This window comes from Camelus dromedarius, chromosome 5 (assembly GCF_036321535.1).
Source record: "Camelus dromedarius isolate mCamDro1 chromosome 5, mCamDro1.pat, whole genome shotgun sequence".
Taxonomy (NCBI): domain Eukaryota; kingdom Metazoa; phylum Chordata; class Mammalia; order Artiodactyla; family Camelidae; genus Camelus; species Camelus dromedarius.
Window position 1 is genome coordinate 52,190,111 of NC_087440.1, and position 19,121 is coordinate 52,209,231.

At 42.2% G+C, this 19,121-nt stretch overlaps 1 protein-coding gene across 1 annotated transcript in view; it reads left to right on the forward strand.

Annotated features, from left to right (window-relative positions):
* TMX1 (thioredoxin related transmembrane protein 1) overlaps positions 1–18,204 on the forward strand; it is a 193,675-nt gene extending 175,471 nt beyond the window's left edge. Inside the window, exon 9 of the transcript XR_010380961.1 lies at positions 18,187–18,204. The gene's annotated coding sequence lies outside the window, so the exon portion shown is untranslated. The remainder of the gene's footprint in view (positions 1–18,186) is intronic.
* Positions 18,205–19,121: the final 917 nt, after the last annotated feature.

The following is a 19,121-nucleotide window of genomic DNA, read 5'->3' on the forward strand; positions in this document are numbered from 1 at the left end:
TTTGTAACAAATTCATTTTTGTATAGATAAAATACTACTCAGATGTTCTGTTTTTTTAGTACCAATTTTGGTAAATTTCATCTTTTGAGAATTTTTATTTAATCTAAATAGTTGAATTTGTTGGTATTAAGTTTTGCATATTATTCTTTTTATCATTAAACATCTGTAGGATCTGTAGTGATGTCTCCCTTTTTAATCTTCATATTGTTGATTTGCATTCTCTCTCTCTCAATCAGTCTAGCTTGAGGTTGTCCATTTTATTGATATTTTTAAAAACTGTCTTTTAGCCTTGATAATTTTCTGTTTTATCTATTTTCTAGTTTACTAATTTCTGTCCTTATCTTTATCATTCTCTGATTTTTAAATTTTTTCTCATTTTATAATATATGCATTTTAAAGCTATTTTAGCTGAATTCATTTTCATCCAGCTCAAAATGTTTCCTAATTTCCCTTGTGATTTTGTTTTTGACTTTTGAATTATTTAGGAGGGTGTTTACTTAATATCTAGATATTTGGGGTTTTCCTAGAGACCATATTGTTATAGATTTCTTACTGAATTCCACTGTGGCCAGAAAATACACTCTGCCTATTTCCATCCTTTAAAATATCCTGACCAGTTTTATTGTCCAGCATATGGCCTTTCTTTGTGAAGGTGCTCTGTGCACTTGACAAGAATACATATTCTACAGTCTTTGGATTTTGTGTTTCAGAAATGCCATTTGGGTGGTGACTGATAGTGTTGTTCACACCTTCTATGTCTATGCAGATGTTTTATCTCGTTTTTCTCTGAATTGCTTGCTGATGGATGCTAAAGTCTCTGGATATAATTGTGGAACAATTCCTCTCCTTAATTCTGTCAACTTTGTCATGTATCATGAGACTCTACTATTAAACGCATACACATTTGTAGCTGTTATGTCTTCCTAACAAATTAGTCCTATTATCATTATAAAATCCCCACTACTTTTTAAAAGAAACATTTGGAGCTCTTGGAAAATGACAATATGATGCCTGAAATTTTAAAATATATATATATGTTGAAAGAAGATTCGAAGACAAAGTTGTAGAAACCTCCCAGTAAGTGAAACAACAACAATGAACACAACAGGGATGGAAAAAGGCAGCTAAATAATAGGAACCTGAGAGAATTGCTCCAGGAGATCCCTCATGCAAACAATAAAGGTTAAAAAAAAAAAACAGTAAAGGTGGAAATTACCCAAGAATAATATAAGAATGTTTCCCGTAAGTGAAGGACACAGTTTACCAGATGCAAAAGGCCTTCCTTGGATCCAGCAGAGTATAGGCTGAAGAGCTGCACCAAGGCTCTTGTGACATGTCAGAGTATCTGGGTGTTCTGGGGATCCCATTCCTTTGTTCAACTGCTGAAGGAATGGTTTCAGCCATGAGAGAAGTATTTGTCCAAGGAGAATGAGCAGGGGCCCTCCTTTTCAGTTCCTGAGCCTTGTCCTCAGCTCACCTGAACTCCCACTCACAACGGAAGCAGCCCTGCCAAGAATTCATGGCAGCCCGGTTCCCCTCACCCAGGTTTCTGGTTTGACTTGAGTCGTGTGAATCTCTGAAATGTTCTTGGGACTCAAGCACTCAGGCGCCAAGAGTCTTTGTTTAACCACTTTAGCATGTTAATCCCCAGACTGGGCTTTAAGTCTGTTACCAGATTCAATTAAGAATGATGGACTGTATGCCTCCTCAGGAGAAATGTTTGCCCATACATGTGATAAGACCTAATGGCTACCCCTAGAACACTTATTAGTTGATACCCTTGAGCAGTTTGGGACATAATTTTCAAATGAAGAATAATGAGCTAAATCATTTTGGAGGCTATCCAAATGAGGGCACCTAGGCCAACGGTAAAGGCGCTGGGAAGAAGTTGGGGCCTGAGATCATGCCCCTGCCGGTCCTTCTGCTGCTTATGCTCCAGGATAATTCTTTTCAACCACAGTCTTCTGGGGCCATACTCCTAGGGACACTCGGGACTTAGCCTTAAGTCACACTCCTATGTGGCTCTCAGCCACCTACCTCCCAGTTCTACTTTGGTTCGACTTCATACCCCAGCTCATATTAAAAGGTGGTAAAGGGCCACCTTGACCCAGCCAGTGGTCAGTTTCTACTGCAGTTTCCAACTCTGACCCCATGTGGCCACCATCCCTGCTGCTTCTCTGTGGCCCGAGCTGACTCTGAACTTGACAGGTCACCTCCAGTGATCAGAGCTTCTGACCACCTGGAGTGGTCTGGCCAGTGAGTGAGCACCATGTCCACACTTGCAGAGGGAGTCTTGTTTTTCCTGTTTCATACACCCTCAGTTGAGGAAATGCGAACAGGTTGGGACCAGTCCTCACTTCATTAGAAGACACTGTCTGGAGTCTCAGCAACCACCTCCTCGGCTGGTTGTGGACTGATGCCCCAGGTCAGAGCACCGGCTTTGGGCTCTATCGCAGGGAATTTTCTACTTTCCTAGAGCAATGTCCTCTCTCTTTATTCTCTCTCTTGCTCCCACCACTCACATTGAAGTGAAAGCATTTTTATCTCCCTCTTACTACTAAGGACTGATAGTCCTGGTTTGGAGGCTAATATTAATGCTTTCATTACTTTTTTTTTAATCCCAGTAAGCCTTAAGATCTTATGCAACAAAATTTCTCTTGTCCTAGAGCTCTCCCAGAGTTCTCAAGGGAGTGACACAGATAAAGACGTCCCTTGGAACTCTTCTTACTAATCATAAGTTAGCATTTATCCAGCACCTACTGTGTGTGTTAAACATGTCACTTACATGATCTCTTTTAACCTTACCCAAAGCCCTATGAACTACCAGTTTTACAGATGAGAAAACTGTGGTTTAGGGAATCTAAGAAGCTTGCCCTAAGTATGCAGAGAAAAAAAAAGAGATTTGAACTCAGAGACTCTCTGACCCCAGAACCCACACTGAACCATTTGTTTTCACATAGGAGAGATCTACAGTACCAACCAGCTCTCTGCAAAGAGACGCACAGCAGACCACATCCAGGTCCGGGCAGTAACACTGTGGACTGGCTGAAATTTCATTTTGTTCAGGAAAATGCTCGGGTGCTTAATTGTTATGATCACTGTGATCAGTGCAGTGAAGGTAGAGAGGGGAGTTCAGATATTTCTCTGCCCTTAGAAATATGAGACACTAGTCATATATATAAGCAATTAAACATTATGTAATGAAATTTCTTTAAGCTTAGATAACAGAGAAGAAGATGGATAGTGACAGTGTCAGCGGGAACCTACAATGGCAATTTAGGACTGGCAGGGAAGAGTTAAGCCTCAAAATGCTAAGCAGTGCATCTGAAATGGAGAAATCAGTAGGTCTAGTGTAGCTGGAGAAGTTTTCATGAAGAAGGGTGGGCTTAAACTTATCCTGAACCAATGAGATTCGGGTTGGTGGAGAGGAAGTAAGAGGGCATTCCAAATAAGAGAGAGGGTGATCAAAGGCAGGGAAGAAGGAATGGATGTGGGTGTTTGGGAAGCCATCAAGATGGGCCAGTCTGGAAAGTAGCTCCCATTGGGGAATGGTGGGTGACACATTTGAGAGGCATCTTGAGAATTATATTCAAATGCTTGGAATTAAGTTTGAAGGCAACGGGAGATCACAGAAGGCATTTGGAAATAGGAAAGACAGGCCAAAAAACAAACAAAAAAAAAGCATACAAAATGTTATTTTCATGGCATGGGTCATTTCTTCATATCAAATGACTGTAGCTGGAGTCAAGATGTTAACACTGAACTCCAGGCTTAGGGTCTATTTTCCATTCAGCATTAGAGCCACATTCTTCCTACCCAGATTTTTTCCTCTAAACTGAGGGAAAGCCTCATGTAGAAAGTGAGAGCTTGCTCACTGGCTCAGAATAAAGGATCTCGATGATCTTAGAAATAGAGTCATCAGTTATGAGAGTCCCCACTTCCAACATGGGAACATACCTGCCAAAAGGGTGACAATGCTTGTCCAGCTAGTCAGACGATGCTCTCTCTCTTAGGGTTAGAGACTCACTGCAGATTCCCGTTCTCTGCTTCCCCTTTTCCTAGATTCCAAGCCGACTATCTGTTTTTCATTATTCCCTCAGTCAGGAGGCTACACAGTTTACCTGGTTATAAATTGATTTACAGTAATAATAGTCAAATCCTAAGGATGTATGTGGGTCAACCCGGCTTTTTCTTGGATATGAGAAATAACTTTATTTGTCTTGGTTCAGTTGGATGAACAAGCTCTTCTCTCTGCTGCAGACTTCGGAAACGCTGTAATCTCACTAACTTTCCTGGGGGTGCTGATTTCACCCATTCTAAATTCATAGTACTGTCACCTTCAGAGCATATTCTTACCCCCAGGTTCTGGGAGGGTTGTGGCTGCTTTGAATCTTGTTGCTTTCTTTCCCTCTCTGCCTAAAGCATGAGCCATTATGATGCTATTAGCATAATTCATGATTCCTCTGTCCTTTGATTGAATGGGTGGCATGAGAAAAATCTCTGTTTTTCCCTTGTGTTGCATTCATGGGCTATTATGGATTACCTGGACTAGTGTAGCTAGAAAGATTTGCAATTTTTATTTATAAACTTCTCTGGTTATCATAGGAGGAGACAAGTAATATCTGAGATGTTTCATCCCAAAATACCCATGAAACTACACAAAAAGAATGAAAAAAGCAGGAAAATAAGTGTAAATTTAAGATGGAGAAAGGCCAGATGCTGAAGTTCATAGAGTATGTCTACTAATGTAATTGTCAGTGGGATAAATTAAGAAGCATATTCTCAAGATTACTAACTATGCTCCCCATGCAATGAACCAGGTAAGCCCAGCTGGTGCTGAAAGAGAATAGAAAGTGAATGTATCTTGCCTCCATCATTTGCTCCCAACTATTTCAGGACCTTGGAGGTGCACTGGCCAGAGAAGCAAATGGTCCAACTGGGAAGAAACTGTCCTCTGAGCCAGTCAGAGTCACATCCAGAGTCACACCTCCCACCCATCCCATCAATTTCTCTCTTTCCACATGTATTCGGAGACTGTGGCTCACAGACCACCGACAGGCAGGAGGCTGATGGAGATAAGCTGAGATGTGTTGTGTCCTGGAATAGCTAGTTGTGTAATAAAAAGTCCCAAAATAGGGAGAGAGACAAGAAGACGGCAGGAGGCAATGCATGCTCGGAGGGCGTGTGATCTTTTATGTGCTACCCTCTAAAACAGAACAGCAATCTCTGTCACCTCTCAGTCTCTCTTCCTAGTCCGAGATCACAGGAATTAGAGCAGGAGGGGCCCCAGCCTAGTGCCCAGAGACTGGCAATAGATGAATATCTGAGAAGTCCTGAAAATTGGGGTTGGCACTACATGAGTCAGTGTACCCTCCAGATCTTCTTTGCTTCTGCCCAAGAAGAAAGTGAGAGAATATGAAGATTTCACCAATACTGTCTACTGGCAAGTGCCAGGCTGGAACATACTGTCCTCTTTTTCAGAGGGGACAGAAAATGCCCAAAGGGGCCCAAGGAAAGAATCCTGCAAGATAAAGGAAAGGAAGCTTTTCAGTTAAAACTTGAAGCAAGATCATACATCTGAAAATAAATGTCTCCAGAGGAGAGAAAAACATTTTAGCAGACATATTTTTGGTAGTCTCAAAAAGATGCAAGAAGGCATCGCCACTGTGAGATAGGAGTCAGGGGCCAACTGGAGAAAACAGATTGGGATGAAGGAAGATTTGCAAAGGTTGAAACAAGAAATGAGGGCAAATATGCCAAAAGTATGATAGAATTAACCCCCTGTACTAAAAAGGGTCAATACAGAGAAGACTCACCGGAAATCAAATCAATAAAATGAAAACAAAGGAAGATACAAAGGGACCAGATAAAAAGACAGCAAACCCAGATCTAAGCTGAGAATTCCATTTATTCCCAGTGAAGAAATGTAACAAGATACTGGAAACAATGGCCAAGAACTTGAAGAAAACTCTCCTGAGCTGGAGAAGATCTGAGATAAAATTGCAGTTACCAGACCCATATAGTGACATATTTTTAAAATTTTTTTAAATTAAAAAAAAATTGGGGGTGGGAAGGGATAGACTGGGATTTCAAAATTGTAGAATAGATAAACAAGATTACACTGTATAGCACAGGGAAATATACACAAAATGTTATGATAACTCACAGAGAAAAAAATGTGCCAATGAGTGTGTATATGTCCATGAATGTCTGAAAAATTGTGCTGAACACTGGAATTTGACACAACATTGTAAAATGATTATAAATCAATAAAAAATGTTTAAAAAAATTGGGGTGAGGGGAAGGTAATTAGGTTTATTTATTTTTATGATTTATTTTAATGGAGGTACTGAGGATTGAACCTAGGATCTCATGCATTCTAAGCACACACTCGACCAGTGAGTTATACCTTCCCCCGAGACATATTTTTTAAGATACTTGAGTTTCCAAGTTGAAGAAAGACTCTTTCAGGCATTTAGATAGAAGTGATCAGGTTACTAATGAAACAAACATCAAGCTGGGTTTACACCCCTCAATCCTGAAGAGTGTTCCAGAAGACAAGGTTGTGTCTTAGGAATTCCATATTCAGCCCACAGGATGATTATGTGCGAAGGCTGTAGGAATTCATTTTCAGATTTACAAAGGAGGCAGAAAATAAATCTCAAAGGTTGATAAAAGAGGAAGGAGAAATATGTTCCAAGTTATCCACAGTGTGCTGATGGGTTTTGGGGGGTGGGGGGAGGTTGTAATTAGGGGGAAAGAGATAAAATGTTGTAATTTAATGTGAAATAATGTTTCCTCTGACTAAGTAGTTTTAGTTTGAAAACTGACTTCTCCAAGAGAATGCTTTTTGCCAGTTTATCTCTCAAACTGGAATTATTATAGGATCAGATGGGCCATGTTTCTGGCTTCAGTTGGCAATGAAGGAAATCCTGATAAGCTGAGGTTTTAAGAAATTACATAAAGAGACAAGACATATAAATGGTTTTCTTTCTTCTCATCTGATTTTTTTTTTCAAGTGAAGAAAAGTGCTGGCATCAGTGACAGTGAGCAGTAGTCAGTGGAAACTTAACTAGAATGACTTTGATTAGATAAGTTTTCTCATTTGATATGTTGGTAGAAAATATTTGTTACCTTTATAGCTTATGAGAGTTTGCTCAGGAATTCATGAATTGCACTTGAGCCAATGTTAGAATTTTGAAATAAATTTTTTTTCTCTATGGTTTTGGCTTTTGAGTTCAAGCTTTGATTTGAAGTGAGAGAAAAGAGGAATCTCAGGAATTCTTAAATGTGGTGTTCTTCATAGAGTGGGTGTGAAAATTCAAAATTGGAATTTATGCCTATGCAAAATGTAAGAAACAATTGTGACTTTTGAAAAATATGAATGCTTTAATCTAAGACATAATCTTTCCCCATCTTTACTGGGATGTTTATCTTTGCTGAATTTATGTCTATATCAACTGTAGTTGTTAAAAGAAAAAAAGTATTGGAAAAGATTTGGAGAAACTCTGTCATATTGTGGTGCAAGTATTTAGTTACTTGGGGAAATCTTGCCGCCACCTGATTTTTAATAAAACCAGAAGACCCAATTCTTGGCCAGGATGGAATTAGCAACCTCCCCTGCCCTGTAGCCCTTCAAACATTCTGATTATTTTGTCATTGACTGCTGACAGCTCACCTGCGTTTCCAACCTTTAATACGTTCCAAGCGTGTAGAGGATGGATGCGGTGAAAGTAAGTTAGAGAGACTCACTTAGGGCCGTTTGTAGACTGAATTGTCCAAAACCATTCATGGTTGAGTTCAAAAGTGTTGCTTAGCATTTACTTACACGTTGTCCAAACATGGTGGCACTTTTACAGGGTAGGAATTTTAAAAGTTGTGTAACATCAATGTGTACAACCAACCAACCAACCGTACGGGTAACTTCCAGTACACACAAACTCCACTAATTGGGTGGGAGACGTGGCATAAATATGAGTCTTAGTCTCTGCTCTCAGCAAAGCGGAAAGCTGGTTAGGAAGACCAGGGTGACGCAAGTGAAATCATTAGCAAATAATCAAGTGTCAAGCTGAGTTGTCTGCCCAGGGCTTGTGTTCCTTCATATGTAAGATAAAAAAACCCACTTATTCCAACAGGACCTGGTGCATAGTAAGTGCCGAACAGAGATTAGCCCACCATGAGCCAATGTTAGAATTTTGTCTATCAATTTGTCAAAGTATTTAAATTACTATCAATTTGTCAAAGTAGTAGAAGGTAAGAGAAAAAATTGATTAGTGTGTGCTGCAGTGGTGGAGAACATTTCATTAGTAATTGAGATTTGAGCTGGGCCTTTGAATGATGGGTAAAATTTAGCTAGCTGGTGACCTAAGCAATGGGAGGGGGCGTCATACGAGGTGGGAAAATAGTAGTTGTCGAAGCCTGTGGGTTGCTGCCTCTACAGTTAGGATAACAGCCTGACTGATTCAGTGGGTGTGTATTGGACTTTGTGGGAAAGAAAATTGAATAGACAGGGTGGGGTTGAGATTATGGAGGCTTTACAAGTCAGGCAAAGGAGTTAGGATTTTCATAGGCTTAGCAATGAGTTGTCTACACTTGAGTCGAAGGAGTAATTTAACAAAGAGTCTGGGAGTGGGAGGCAGGGTGGTTGGAAGGAGTGGACCGCTGAAGTCAAGGGAGGGCAGGGAGAAGGCTGTGACCACTGCCCTGCTGAGCCATAATCAGGACTTGGTTGGCAGAATGGAGAGTAAGAATTAGAGCCAAGGAACTGTGAGGAAGGAAGTGACAAGCTGGGGAAAAACAGCAGAGCAATAGAAGACAGGGCAGTTATGTTTCGAGATCTAGTGCCACATTTTCTGAGCCCAACTTCAGGAGACAAGGTGGACAAATAAATGTGCGGTTGGGGAACAGTTGAGGCTGAATAATTGAAGATGTTGCTGAAAATGAGACTTCTGAGGACCAAAGTACATGGCCAGGCAGGGAACAAAGACTAATACTAAATTGGGAAAGAATATGAAGAGGGAGGGACCTACTCCAATGTTTTTTAGCTTGTATCTATGACGTATCTGTATTCCTGCTGTGTAGAAAACATTTGCTAGGAAGGCAAACATTGGTTGAAAAATCCAGGACTGTAATGATCTGTTTTCATGTGTGTATTGTCCAGGGGTCAATTGATGCCTGAAGGTAAAGTTGCATCATATTTATATATAGTGAGTAGTCTGGTGTCTTATCCAGGTTCAAACCCTAATACCACCATATCTAACTGTGTACCTCTAAGTGAGTTACTAACTCTTTCCATGCTTTAGTTTCCTCATGGGTAAAATGGAATAATAGGAGTATCTACCCCCTAATGATAATGATGTTATCTGGGAGGAGTGGTAATAGCGGTGGTCGTGGTGGCGGGTCATGGTGCAGTGGCGAGGAGACGTGGTGTACTTCACCCCACTGAATGTAAACACCGGAACCTGTTGTGCAGGAAATGCATTTCCAACCACTATGCTGAAAGCATAGTTAACAAAGGAAATTCTTGTGAAACTACATGTGAAAGACCAAGTAAAGAGGAGATAATTAGGAAGTGAGTAATCTCTTCAGGCCAAAACCTCTGGTTTTAGGGGGTGTCATCTTGGTCCATCTGTTATGCAAAGATCACTTAATTAAAACAATAATCTGCAGGTTGCATTCTTGTAGGTATGGCACTTGAGCGGTAAGAGTGAAAACACGAGGTGTCTACTGTTTGCAGATATACAAGGTGTAAAAGACACAAACTCTTTATGAGTTAAAATCAGCTGGATTCCAGGTTGATATCCCCTAGGTTATGTTTTCTCTGATCATTCAAGTTGGCTTTAAAAAAACCCCTTAAATAACTTTATTGGTATTTTGTACAGCAAGGTACACATATTTCAGATGTACAATCTGATGAATTTTGGTAGATGTAAATACCTATGAAACCACACTATAGTCAAGATACCTAACATTTCCATCACTCCCCAAGAGGTGCAAATTTTGAACTCCCAATTTATCTCTTCCCACCCCCTTTACCCCTGGTAGCTGTAAGTTTGTTCTCTATGTCTGTGAACCTGTTTCTGTTTTGTAAATAAGCTGGCTTTTATTGTAGCTCTTACACTGCAGACAGGTTATTTCCTGGGTCTTGAAAAATGGCCAGTTTACAATAAGTGTGTGCTGTCAAAGGAATACTCCCAGTCACTTGACTGAAATCTGGAAAGCATGAGAATGCTTTCTGGCACATGGGCTCTGCCAAATGCTTTCTGGAGTGGGCCATTCAGTCAATAAATCAGAAACAGAGATTAGGGCATATGCAGAACAGGCCCTTTTGTTTTTTCAGGAACTGGCCTCAATTAGTATTATGTTTTATTTTGTCTGTTCAAATCATGCTTATAATTGCAGTCTCCCCTGGGTATACCAGAAGGCATGCAGTATGGTGATGGGAAACTCAGCTCTTGCCATTTTTCGAAGAAGGTGGAGGTTTCAGGGACTGGAGAGTGCGGGATCATTTCAGTAGAGAAAAGGAAAACCTGTCTAGCCAAGGATGACCATCTGACTTTGATTAGTGCTTTCCCTGACATGAAAGAGATGCTGCCCCTGGTAGAATTACCTAGCTTTACCTACTTTGGGCTCAAATCCAGATGTTCCCTAGAGCTGTTTGCTGACCACCTGAAATGCTGACTAGGGCTTATATCATGGCATGTGGGCAGGAGGTAGGCCCTCTGTCTGGAGCCAGCCCGAGCACATGGTGTCATGGAGATGGTTGAAGCCCACACCCCTGTTTGGCTGAAGGCCACATACTCCCTCCAGAGCCAGTGGAGGGGCTCCTCAATGCATGTTCTAGAGCAAACCTTTAACTGCTGCAGAGCAGGCCAGAAGAAGGGCTCTGTTGGTGTTCCCATGCCTCGTGTTTACCAGACAGTCAGAACTGTCTGGTGTCTTCAGCTCCATCTCGGCTCATTGAGAATCCCTGGGAAGAGTAAACTTCAGAAATGCAACAAAAATTTTTACAAAGTGGGACAATCTGTCTGCATAATACAACCATCTCTAGGAACTTGTTAGGGGCTTGTTAAAACCTTGTTGGCTTGCAACGAGTTTGAGTTTTTTCCTAAGTACCAAGAGAAACCATTAGAGGATTTTAATCAGGGAGGTGACAAAATTTGGTTTGAAAATGACAAGCAAATACTACTGAAGGTGACTCAAAATGTATTTTTAAATCAATATTTCATTTTTATGTTTTAGGAAAAAGGAAGAGAATTAAGGTTTATTGAGCACCTCTTATGAACGACATATTGTTTTGGATACTTCTATATTTTGGGTAACTTTTAGAATAATCCTAGAGGTAATTCTTAGTATCTGTATTCATCCTGATGATAAAACTAAAGCTTGGAGAGATTAAGTAACTTGCCAAAGGCCACATGGTTTGGGCAAAGCCAAACATCAACTCCTCCTGAGGAGTGTACGCTGTCTGTTATGCCATGTTGTCTTAGCACATGGGTGTCTAGCACAGTGCCTTGAATGTAGAAAATGTTCAATAAATCTCTGTTAAACGTATGTACAGAGCAAACATTTCCATTTAAAATTTCTATCTTTATTTTTAACACTGCATCCCAAAACAATGCCCTAGGGTAAGAAGTAAATAAAAACAACAACATTAGCCCTACTTTAATGAGAGTCTGAAAACTTTGAGAAACAATCTAGAAAAACTTAGGACTCGTTTCAATTAGGGGGTCTAGGTCAGGGTTCAGTCATGGGAAATGTAATCCATTTCTCATTCTTAAGCAGAAAGAAATTTAATACAGGAATTGAGGACGTTAAGAATTTTTGGAGGGTGAAACCTGACCTCCTGAGGACCGCGACTGAAGTGTGGGGAGGCCTGGTGGCTGAGTTATCTGAGAAATTTCTGGAGAGTGACATCAGCAAGATGGTGAACTAGGTGGCTCCCAACTTCCGTCTTCATCACAGAAATAGCGACTAGGGGCTATCTGTAGACAAGACACCGTTGTGAAGATCTCAGAATTGCTGGGAAAGCTGGGAGAGGGCGTGCTAGGCAGGGACTCCAGGATGACTCCCAGAATAAATGACCATCTGACCTGCCAGGGGAAGTGTCCTCTGCCTCCTGCTGCTGCAGTTAGGAGCGGTGTGTAGCTCAGGAGTTCATTGATTGAACTGCTGACTCCACAAACACATCACCTTAGCTGAATGACACAATCAGGAAAGCTCCCCTGCCGCCAGCTGAACTGTCCCTCAGCGGGCACGCTGCTGGAGACTGGACCCTGGACCACTGCTGCAGAAAAGCTCCTGCCTGTGCAAACCCATCTGCCAACAGCAAGAGTAGAAGCAGCAGGAGGAACAGCACCCCCCCTCACGTCCATCCTCCAAATCTCCCACACATGCCTCTAATTGGCAGAACTGATTTGCAAACCAAACCTAGGCTGCAAGGAGCCTGGGAAATATAGCTTTTAGCTTTCCAACCTCTGCACAGTCGAAGGCAAGTGGAATGGATGATGGATACCAAGTTCTCACATCCCCCATAGCCCTCCCCTTCCTGCCCAAGTGCAATGTCTGCCCCTTGACAAAGCCGTTGTGAAATTCTTCAGCAATGCAGCCAACGAGGGAGCATTTGGGTTGACGTTAGTCAGATGTTGCTACCCTCTGAGCGATGAAAGGCTGTGATAGCATCTTGCTGTGTGAGAAGCAGACTTCTTGGACCCGTGTTTGTCCCATGATACTTTTGTCCTCAAAGAGAAATAAACAGGATTTAGAGTATGCTCTGGAAGGTCCTCAGAAGAACACAGTGTGATTACGGCTCACATGATGTCTCAATAATCTTGCCAAGTGTTTAACCAAGCTCATAAGCATCTGTGTATGGTAGGCTTTTAAGAAGCCTGAGACTGTGGGCCTTAGCGGGCCTCTCACCAACCACCAGCTTTGAGAAGATGGAAGATGCCTTTCCTATGAATCACATTCTCTTATATGAGAAGTTTATTTTCAGAGTTGACTTGCCATGAAGTTTGAGCTGAGAAATTTGAGAGCCGTCCATGCCAGTTGAGGACACAACCCTTCTCCCTGAGTCCTCAAGGAAAGACCCTGGCTTGGCTTGGCTTTAAACGTGGAAGTGTATTAATTAGATTCTCATTCAACAGGCGTATATTTCAGGGATGCAGTCGTCAGCATTCTAGTGTCCTCAGGTTTCTTGATAAGGAAGAGTCCAGAAGATTGCTAAACCACAGATTCCCTCATCTTTGACATGGGGATTAAACCTCTTAACATCACAGGGAGGACGGAAGCCTGCATGAGAGCACACATCAAAGCATTTAGCACGTTTCCTGCCATGTGTTAAGCAACTCAAAAAACTGACTTCTCACCCACGTGATTCTCCTGTCACAGGCTAGAGTGGCGGCAAATCTCCACGGGCCACCAAATGTGCTGCCTCAGTTGACACCTGCACTTTCTGCCCATTTGTTTTGAGGAATGAAAGCAGTTTAACAAAGATATTAACATGATTCATGTCCATGCCAGTGGGAGGAGATTAAAGCACGTTTTTATAATTTGTTTGGAAGGCAGGATTTCCACATGAAGTGGTTAAAATGGAGACCAGTATTTACAGGAATCCTTTTAGTTGTATGGAGAATTTGTGCTCTGTGACAATAGCTGATATCTTTTTTCTTTCTTGTCTTCAGTCCAAGATGATGCCCTAGAGACAGCATGGTAGAGGCCACAGGGTCCCATGGAAAATCCCTAGACTAGGAGTACGGAAATCTGATTTCTACATGTGCCTCCAACCTTGGTTAACTGTGTAACCTTCACACAGTTGCTTAACATCTGTAAACTTCAGTTTCTTTACTTGTAAGGTGATGATAACAATACCATTTTTCCTGTTGCCAAGAACCCTGGTGAGTGCCAGGGCACCCAATGCCCCTGCTTTCCAGACTCAGTCTGCTCTGAGACCCCACCTAGGCCTGTTTCCCCAGCAGCATCCCCCCCGTCTTCAGACTTGACTTGATTCATCTTTCAACCCACAGGGCCTTGCTCTGGAGTAGAGTGAATCATATAAACATGTGAGAATTTTCCTGGCTTGATACAGCCTCCCCCCCACCTGCCCCAACTTGACAGAGATCTAAACCCTCCTAAAAAACTGAGTAATATTGCAATTTCAGGAAATTTTGAGCCAAAAGGGTCTCAGGGACTCAGGGTTAGTTCTCTAAGGCTGCCACAACAAAGTAGCTCAAACTGAGTGGCTCAAAACAACAGAATGTTGCTCTCTTAGAGATCTGGAGGCCAAAAGTCTGAGATCAAGGTGTTGGCAGGGCCATGATCGTTCTGAAGGCTCGAGGGCAGAATCCCTCCTTGCCTTGTCCTAGATTCTGGTGGCTCATGGCTGTCCTTGGTGTTCCTTTGCTTGTAGCCTCATCACTCCAATCTGTGCAGGGCTCTTACCTGGCCTTTTCTGTGCCCTCTCCTTTTTCTTCTAAGAGCAGTGGTGGTTGGCTTTAGGACTCACCCATATCTAGTAGGACCTCATCCTAAGTACATCTGCAAGACCCTACTTCCAAATAAGGGCCTATTCTGAGGTTCTGGGTGGACATGTATTTTGGGGAGACAGTACCCAGCCTACTACAGGGGCCCTTTAAATTGTGCACTCTGTGGGCAGATGTATGTTTTTTCGGTAAGACAAACCCAAGATCCAGCACACACTTTGAGGAACAATGCCGCTTACCATCTCTTCATCCCATTCTCACCCTCCGACTCAATCCTGTTCAAAATTCTTTGTCCCTATATTGTCCCTCTCGACCCTAACCATAAACCTGGGTGTCCCCTTGGACTCATTCCTTGCCCTCACTGTTACTCCCCAACCTCCCCATTCCAACCAGTCATCAAAGCCCGTGCAGTCTCTCTCCAAGTTCCAGTTGAATCTCTCCCCTCGTCTCCATCTCCCACAGCCAGTGCTGGCTTCTGCACTGCTGCCTGAGACGCTGTATGAGCCTCAAAGCTAAGTCCCCTGGCTCTGGTCTTCTTCTCCTGTTCCCATCTCCCTATTGTTTCCTGAGTCTTTAGAAAAGCAAATATGGTCAGCTCACATCCCTGCTGACAGTCCTGCGGGGACTCCATCTAACGTCTGCCTCATCTCCCCTTTCAGATCCTCACATATATGCTCCCCTCCAGCCACACCAAGCGCTGTGTGGCTTCCTGAGCTTGCCATGCTCTTCCTCGCCTCTGCTCTCCGGCACAACGTGCTCATGGAGCCTGCCTGACTCAGCTCTGTTCATCCTTGCAGACCTATCTCAAGCTCATTTTCATTTCTGAAGCCAACTCTGTTGACTCCCCAGCTGGGTTAGGCATACACTTCTGTATGCCTCTTACCCCCCTCATCTGTATGCACAGGTGCGTAATTCTTGATTTTCTTGTCTGTCTCTCACACTAGATCCCTTCATGGTACGTACCTTTCTTCTCTGTATTCCAGACATCTCTGTCCTCCAGACATCTCTGTCCCAGACAGCAAACATGGTACCAGGCACATAGTAGGTGTATTAAGTACTTGCTGAGTGAACGAAATGAGGTCTTCCTGGCAGAGTTTAAAACTAGGAATTGGCCATATCAGAGCCAATGTGTGGCGGTTCTCATGTAACATGCGGCCCTTTGAGATTTCTAATTTCTATATTAGAATATTCAACATGTGATTCTCTAGGCCTGCTGGGGTCATGTCATCCCTTTGTGAAGGTGATTACATATGTGGCTACAGAAGCACAGGTGAAGCTCAGCTGAGGATTATATATGTCTCTCTCTCTTTCCATACACACACACACACACACACACACACACACACACACACACACACACACACACACACACACACACATAAAATCTTCATGTTTTATTTATATGGCTGTATTTTTCTAACTGAGCAGAAAACCTCCTGACGGGTTAACTTTCCTGAGGGGAGAAGTCTGAGCCCAGGGCATCTTCACAATGGGAGACATCCAGAAAGTACCACCAGTCAAGCAAAGGATGGCTAAGAAGCATGTCAGTGTAGTTCTCAGAAATACATCAGAATTATGGCTCTGAGTTTACCGGACTGCCCCCTTGACCTTCCAGTCACGTCGGCAAGCTGTATCACTTTCTTTCCGGGAGTCTAAATGGACTCAGGAGGCATATCTGACCACTGAGATCCAGCAGTGAGCTGTATGGTGTGGCAGGAGGATTCCGTACCTAGGATTCTGTAGGGAATTCCTCTGTGACTTGCATGCACGGGCACTTTCATTCACAGACTCTACAGCACGTATGAGCTCCTCACTGTATACCTGTTACCATAACTGATGCTGTGGGTGTAGAGAAAAAGACCGGACCAGCTCCCAGGGGAACCAGATTTTACACCTGTGTCTTCAGTGGCACTTGCTCAGTGCTGATCACTTTCCTGGTCCATCCAGAGCCTTTCTTATCTGTAGACTCAAACCCCAGGCACTTATTTAGCATTGAAAGTGATGAGTCCAGTGGTGGGGATGCTCGTCCTTACTTGGAAGATTCCCTTCTTTGTCATTTAGTCTATATTACCGTATCAGCTAAAAATCTCTGACCTTGCAGTCCTTAAAAAGAAAGATGTAATGGATGGATGACGGTAGAAGGATGATCCAGATACAGTATTAAGGGAAAAAAAGCAAGGTTCAGTATAGTATATATAGTATGTATATGTATATAGTGTAAAACCATTTTTATTTTTATTTTTTTAATTTTATTTTTCTTTTTTATTGTAAAGTTACAGTGTGTCAATTTCTGGTGTACAGCATAATGTCCCAGTCATGCATATATATACATATATTCGTTTTCATATTCTTTTTTATTAAAGGTTGTTACAAGATACTGAATATAGTTCTCTGTGCCATTTTTATTTTTGAAACACTGGTGGAATGTTGTTCTGGGACCAGCAGTATCAGCATTGCCCAGGAACTTGATGGAAAAGCAGATTCCATCCCCACCCTACCATCCTCCTGAATCAGAAACTGCACGTGGGGCCGACCTCCAGATGGTTCTGATGCACCCTCAAGTTGGAGAACCACGGCTCTAGAGTGTCCTGTCCTGGGATAGTTTGCTACTATGAGTAGTGTTCTAGGATCTGTATGTAACACCTTCATAATTTGCATATGGTCCCTGTAAATGGTTTACTTATGTTTGTAAAGGATTTTGATTACATCGTACTTCTGTATCAGAAATATGGGCAATGTATTCATATTTGTCTTTTCTTTACAAAATCAGTCAAACAAAAAGCCCACAAATTATATGCACCCCAAAATGCTGACGACTACAATAAAAAAATATCTGGAGGACGATACATTAAGCCAGTGCTTTTCAGACTTTGATGTGCCTACAGATTGCGTCCAGGCCTTGTTAAAATGCAAGACAGCATTGAAGCCTGAGGTTCTGTATTTGGAACCAGCTCCAGGCCAAGGCTGCTGGTCTGTGGATCACATTTTGAATAGCAAGCCACTAAAATGTTATCCATGGTCATTTCTGGAAGGTAAAATTATGGGAGATTTTCACTTTCTGCATTTCACCGTTGTGCATTATTTGAGTGCTGTTTTTTTTACAAAGAGCTGTATTCAGAAAGAATAGAGAGTTTTTAAATCTTTCACCAGAATTTGCCTTACTTCTCTATTTCTCTGCTATGCAGGCTTAGCCTTTAAAAATAAAATTTCCAAGAGTGCATCAAAAGGAAACTAATTTATTGGCCTTATGCATCACCATGCCACCTGAATCATTGTGGACATAATGTTAAAAATCAGTAATGTTAATATTTTATAACTATACCCTAACCTTTAAAAATTGTGAATCACTATATTGTATACCTGTAACATGTAATATTAGACATCAACTATACTTCAGTTTAAAAAATATGATATTGTAAAATAGACACATAAATAAAGTTTAAAAAAGCAGTAGTGTTAGATGGTAGAGGGCAGTTGGAAGGGATTCAAATTAGCTGGAATTTTTTCAGTGGCAGGCATCAAAAACGTAATTGAAATAGGCTTAAGGAACTAAAGCAAATTTTTAACAAATCCAAAGGAAATGATGGTTTCAGTCAGGGCTGAACCTAAGTTTTCAAATGACATTCTTAGGAATTGGTCCCTTGCCATCTCTCGGCTCTGCTTTCCTCTGCCATGGCTTTGTCTTCACGCATCCCTCTTTCCCTAGGAGGCCACCAGAAGCACGAGACTCTGTTTTATCAGAGTAGTGGCCACAGCAAGATGAGAACTCCTCTTCCCAGCAAGTCCCGGAAATGACTCCTGTTGGCACCAGCCCATCTTTGAATCTCCCAGTGACTCCGACCGGCCAGCCGTGGCCACAGGCACGTTTCTGAAGAAGCCTGGCAGCGGCACCAATCCCATCCAAACCAGCTGAGAGGAAGGAGTGATTTCCCCAGAGGAAAACCAAAGTGTTTTCACAAGAATAAGGTAGAATAGATGGAAAGCTTGAGAAATGGTGTTCTGTTGTGCAGATCATGCAGCCCTGTCTTCTCATTTTACTTATTTGGAAACCAAGTTAAGTCACGATAGTAAATGGTGGAGCCAAGATTTCCCAATTTCTGCTCCATTGCTCTATCCTCTCTACTGTACAACCTCCACCTTCTTGTAAACTAGAAATGAAATCAAGCATGAAGCCTCTAGGACACCTGCTTATCACTGAAATGTCTTCTTAAATGCTGTATTTCAGATATGAAGCTTAAAGGAGCTGTGGTTGCACATCGATCATCTTTGACTCTCTTGCATTGACTGCTCAGAGTAAGCAAGAAAACCACATTCCTTCTGTGATAGTAATCCTTGCTCCTCCTTTCCTCTTTGGGGAAACAAGCTGAAGCTTGACAAAGTGTAGCTGCTGATCTACTTGGAAAAAGTTTGAGCCCTAACCAGGTGATCCCTTAAGGGAGGCTGATGCCCTATGGATGGAGGGGCTCACACCAGCCTCTGATCCTCTCTTGTGATATATTTTATCCCAAGAACACGATTAACAGTCTAGACTGAGTCCTCCCTTTGGGCGGGCTTGTTGCCCTCCCAGTTTTCCCAGGAACAGAGATATCCTTGCAGACAGGTACAGGCATGCATCAGAAATCTGGAGGCTCGCCCCAAAAG